The sequence below is a fragment of the Colobus angolensis genome, unplaced genomic scaffold, assembly GCF_000951035.1.
Source record: "Colobus angolensis palliatus isolate OR3802 unplaced genomic scaffold, Cang.pa_1.0 Scaffold214, whole genome shotgun sequence".
Classification (NCBI taxonomy): domain Eukaryota; kingdom Metazoa; phylum Chordata; class Mammalia; order Primates; family Cercopithecidae; genus Colobus; species Colobus angolensis.
In genome coordinates this window covers 3,942,150-3,947,965 of record NW_012115311.1, presented here as the reverse complement: position 1 = coordinate 3,947,965, position 5,816 = coordinate 3,942,150, and the positions used below count along the sequence as shown (strand labels likewise).

The 5,816-nt window shown below is 34.8% G+C and overlaps 1 pseudogene; it reads right to left on the bottom strand.

The window, feature by feature from the left end:
* Positions 1-2,819: 2,819 nt before the first annotated feature.
* On the bottom strand, positions 2,820-4,499 carry LOC105512527 (annotated as a pseudogene).
* Positions 4,500-5,816: the final 1,317 nt, after the last annotated feature.

The following is a 5,816-nucleotide window of genomic DNA, read 5'->3' as shown; positions in this document are numbered from 1 at the left end:
TAAATGATATGCTTTTCATTATCATGCTGAACATAAATTGTTATGAACATTAGGGCTAAATGACAATGAACAATCTTGGCTATAGCAGTGGATTTTAATCCCATTACTGCCACCACAAATGACCTCTCACCATCCTTACATGTTGTGTCAATTCTCTCAGGGTTCAAATTCCTGGGTAGGAGTTTCAAACTGGCTAAGGCTCAATCATACTGTTCTTGAATTTTAAGAAGGGACAGCTGCTTCACTGGTACTTCTCTGCCGGATTTGAGACTCTGGGTTCCCCACAGTGAGGAAGCCCATTCAAATATCAAGAAACCTAAAGTAAATTCCTCAAAGCATACACACATTTTTAATTGTAATAAATACCATCAAATTTTATCTCCAATCAATTATACCAATTTTAATCCCATTTATAGTAGAGAGTACATTTTCCCAATAAGCATTGACAATGATCAATTTTTAAACTATTGCTAATGTGACAAAAAATAAAAATTACCATGTTGCAATTTGGATTTTACTGATTAGTTATTAAGATTTCATTTCATTTCATTTTATATCATTTCATTTTATATCATTTCATTTCATTTCATTTTTTATTTTATTGAGATGGAGTCTCATTCTGTCACCCAGGCTGGAGTGCAGTGGCGCAATCTTGGCTCACTGCAATCTCTGCCTCCCAAGTTCAAGCGATTCTCCTGCCTCAACCTCCTGAGTAGCGTGGATCAGTCCAAGTCTGAAGAGCTCAGAACCAGAAAAGCTGATGGTTAACCCTCAGTTTGAGGCCAAAGGCCTGAGAATAAGCTGGTGTGTGTAAGTCCTGAAGTCCGAAGGCCAGGAAACTTCGAGTTGTTGTTCAAGGACAAGAGAGAAAGAGTGTATCCTAGCTCTAGCAGATAGTTCAACATAGATGCCTTTCCTCAGTTTCTGTGATGGTGCCCATCTACTTTGAGGGTTGCTTTTCCCTACATAGTGTATTAGGAATAGTGCTGCAATAAACATAAGAGTACAGATATCTTTTTGACATATTGATTTCAGTTCCTTTGGCTACATACTCAGTAGTGGAATTGCTGGATCATATGGCAGTTCTGTTTTTATTTTTTTGAGAAACTTCTATGCTTTTTTCCATAATGGCTTTATTACATTTACATTTCCACAAACATTATATATGAGTCTTACTTTCTCCATAATCCTCATAAGCATTTTATTTTTTGTCTTTTTGATAATAGCCATTCTAAATTGAAGTAAGGTAATATTGCATTGTGGTTTTGATTTGCCTCTCCCTGATGATTAGTGATGTTGAGCATTTTGTCATATGCCCACTAGCTATTTGTATGTCTTTTTTGGAGAAATGTCTATTCAGGCCTTTTACCCATATTTAAATAAAATTATTTTTATTTTTTTGGTATTGGGTTGTTTCAGTTCCTTATATATTGTATATATTAACTCCTATTTGGATGATTCATTTGCAAATATTTTCTCCCATTCTGTAAGTTATCTCTTCACTCTTAGAATATCTTTCTTTGCTCTGCAGAAGCTTTTTAGTTTGATATAATCACATTTGTCTATTTTTGCTTTTGTTGATTATGCTTTTGAGGTCTCATCCAAAAAGTTTTTACCCAAATTTTTGTCATGAAGCATTTCCCCTGTGTCTTTTTCTAGTAATCTTATAGTTTTGGTTCTTATATTTAAGTATTTAATTCATTTTGAGTTGATTTTTGTATAAGGTGAGCAATTAGGTTCTGGTTTTGTTGTTCTGCCTATAGATATCCAGTTTCACAGCACTATTTATTGAAGAGACAATATTTTCCCCAATGTGTGTCCTTGGCATATTTATTTAAAAAAATCAGTTGGCTGTAAATATGTGGATTTATTTCTGGGCTCTATTCTATTTCATTGGTCTGTGAGTCTGTTTTTATGGCAGTGCCAGCCCAATTTAGTTATTATAGTTTTGTAGTATACTTTGCAGTCAGATAGTGTGATGCCTCTAGCTTTTTCTTTTTGCTCAAGATTGCTTTGACTACTGGGAGTCTTTTTTGTTCCATATGAATTTTAATATTGTTATTAACATACAAGATACAGCTCAAATTTCTAAGAAATAGCCATCTTGCCTGGAAATATTCCCACTTCCTTTTTCTTTCCATAGTACATGATTTTTTAAGGCTCTTTTGAAAAAAATTATTAGATTTTACCTAAAGTTGTTTTACATAGTTGATAAATGATGGACTTAATAACTAACTACAAGTGGTAACAGATCATACTGAGGTAATATTTAGAAGATATAATTTGAGATTTTATACTTTAGAGAATTTTAATTTCAGAAGCACAAAAATAGACAATATGAAATAGGTGATTTTTTTTAACTTTAAAATAGTTTTTATTATACAAAAGTTGTCACATAATTTGGATATTCTCTACTCTGTACACAATTATTCTCACTCTCCACAGAAAGGCTGCTTAACTTCTCATCTGGTGATGGCAAACACTACAATTTTAACAAAATAGTAGTAATGTCTCAGGGATTTAAGTTGAAAGCAGTATATTGGTACATGGCTTTGCACCCAATATTAGGAATGTGCAAAGGCCTTTTATTCAAAAATACAAAATAAATTATCTGTAGGTTTGGACAATGACTGCAGTAAGCCATTATGTATTTTGTCAACTAAAACCAGTAACTGATGGTTATAGTGATTTTTTAAATATCAGCCAGCCTTTTCTTCAGTCATTTTCTCCAACTGACTTCTCTGAAGCTGTTGGTGAGGAAAACTGCCTTGAGCTTTCTGTCACAGTTCATTAATATAGGTAAAGCACTATTCTTGGAATTAGAACACGCCACCTCTCATACCACCTCTCATTCTACACGTTGCACCCATTCTAGGGTACTTCTCTACTTTAGGAATTTTTGTGACTAAAATTTCTGCTGTAGTTAACACAGAGGCCACCCAAAAGCATCCAATAAAGCAGTTTTCACAAACTTTGTTGGATCAGTGATTCCTTTTCCCACCGTATTCACAAAATCTCTGACCATAGCATCATAACCAACTTCTATAGAACTTTGCATAATTTTCTCGACTATAAAAAGTCCTTCAATACCTGCATTTTTAGCAATTGACATTGCAGCAATTTCGAATATCCTTTTAATTTCTATACCAATGTTTTTATCTTCACTAACTGGAGTCAATGAGTACTAGGCTGGAATGTATTGAGGCAGGGCACAGCCCCTTCCCAGAATAATGCCTTCTTCAACAGCAGCTGTTGTAGCATTAAGGGATCTGTGACTCCTTCTTTTCATTCATTCGACATCACTTGTCCCACCAACCTTCAGCATGGCTACTCCATCTGAAAAGTTTCCCAGCCATTCTATCAGTTTTTCCTTTTCATATTCACTAATTGTTACATCTAACTGCTCCATGATTTCTCGAATATGTTTTTTCAGTTTGCACCCTGTCACCTTTTCCTTTTAAGAGCATAGCATAGCATAATCTTTAGTTACAATGACCTGTCAAACTTTACCTAAGTCACAAGGCTGCACATCTTCAAGATTTAGGGTCAAGCCTTCTTCTCCAAACACTGCACCACCAGTAGCAATAACCATATCTTTAAGCTGGTTCTTTCAATTGTTCATCAAACCCTGGAGCTTTGACTGCTATAATGTGAAGACCAGCTTTTAGCCTATTCAAGACAAACGTACTTAGAGCTTCTCCATCAATATCTTCAACAATTATGACCAAAGTTTTATGGTGTGCATTGGCAACTTCAAGAGCAGGTACAATGGACAGGACACTAGAAATTTTCTATTCACTCATTAGAACATAGGCATCCTGGAATTCACATTTCTAGCCTTCTGGTATATTCACAAAGTATGGAGAACTATATCCTCAATCAACCTTCATGCCTTCAATAATGTCTAATTCATCATTCAGTGTTTTTTCCATCCTTTACAGTGATGGTAACCTTTCTACGGTCTGTCTCCATTTGTAGAAATTGTAGCAATCTGAGCAGTTTCTTCACAGGTGGTCACAGGTTTAGACTGCTGTTCAAGTTCGGCAATTACAGCATAGACAGCTAACATCACACCTCTCCCCATTTCCAATAGGTTAGCACCTTTACTAATCTTCTTGAAGCCTTCCTTGGCAATAGAGCATGCCAGAACAGTACAGTGGTAGTGTCATCCCCAGCCTCTTCACCTGTGTTACTGGCAACATCTTGACAAGTTTAATCCCAATATTTTTATATTTATCCTTTAAGTTAATAGATGTTTCAACAGTCACACCATCTTTTGTTACTTTGGGACTTCCACAGTTCTGTTCAATAATCACTGCTTTTCCCTTTGACCCCATTGTAATGGCTACAGCATTGGCTAAAAGGTCTGCACCTTGAAGGATTAAGGCTTGGACATCTATACCAAATTTTACGTCTTTAGCATAAACCCTAGTGAGATGAGGAGCCAGTACACTGGACACAGTTGTCATCTAGTGAAAGACTGGGAGTTATCGAAGCATTTCTGCAGAGCGGTGGTGGTGAGTGAGGAGAAATAGGTGATTTTTAGCACAATAATAACAGTGATCTAAAGAAAGAGGATTAATTTAGATAATTAATTATAATAGCTAGATATGAAAGTATTTTAGGAAAAGTGTTTTTATGTAGAGTCATTCTAAAAGTGCAAATTAAAATCTCATTTACATTGGATACATGCCATACATTGTCAGTATATGTCATTTATTAAAAAATCTATTTTTTCTTTATAAGCAAATTGCCTATTTTTCATTTAACATCAAGTTTTTTCATTTTCTAATATTTTCAATTATGCCAGATAAAACAATATGTGAAAATACACACATTTTTACTTTTATCACTGAGGCTTACTTGCTAAAAACAATTCACCACAGCTTATATAGAGTTTACAATTCACATTGTATGCATACCTTCTCCACTTAGCTTTTCCTTTAAGAAGAATGTTAACCCAATCCTAATAAGGAAGCTGCTCTGTGCATTTACAGGGAAAAAAAGGCATGAGTTTCCTTGGCAACTGGAGCCATGTGCAGTCTCTCAGAACAGCTCCTCCTACACTCAAGTTTCCTAGGTAGCAGGCTGCATATATTTTATAAAGACAATGGGATAATAGGACAGTTATTACCCTGTTCAATCTTGCATGTGAAAAGCTTCAATGGGAAAGATGCATTTGCTATAGTAACTGGCAATTTGAGGGAAAATATTAATTGTATAATGAAGTTGCTTCCTCTTTCCAAATCAGGTTTAACAGTTTAATTCAAGGTCCAAAGTATATTAGGTGTGTACCCTTTTTTTTTTTACAGGTGAAAATAATTACTTTCCCTTCTACTTCACCCTCATCACCCACTACCAAATTAGCAGCTCAAGTTAAAGGTGAGCTGCAGGTGAGCACTTCAAGGATAAATAGCAGTTAGTTCACAGTACTGCTCTGAAGCAGAAAAATTAATCCGTAATATTGCATGAATGGAAGAGACCTAACTTATCCGAAATTGACTGTAAAGTGTCACAAAATCTTAAAACATCTAAAGAAAACCTGTCTACAGATCTAGAAAATATTAGAAGATATTAGAAGCATGAATAGCCTAAAGGACATAGATAATTTTAGTAAATTAAAAAATTAAAAGACAAAATATTGATAAAATTGATTATATACAGTCAATACACAAAGCTATTTCTGGGCAGAGGGGTGGGAGAGAGAAGTTAAGTGAATGCATTTACATTATGTAGATTTCTCTTTTTCCAGCAAAAGAGCATTTGAAAGAAATCAAATTAAAGAGCAGCTGTGTATTATTAAATGTGGACAAAAT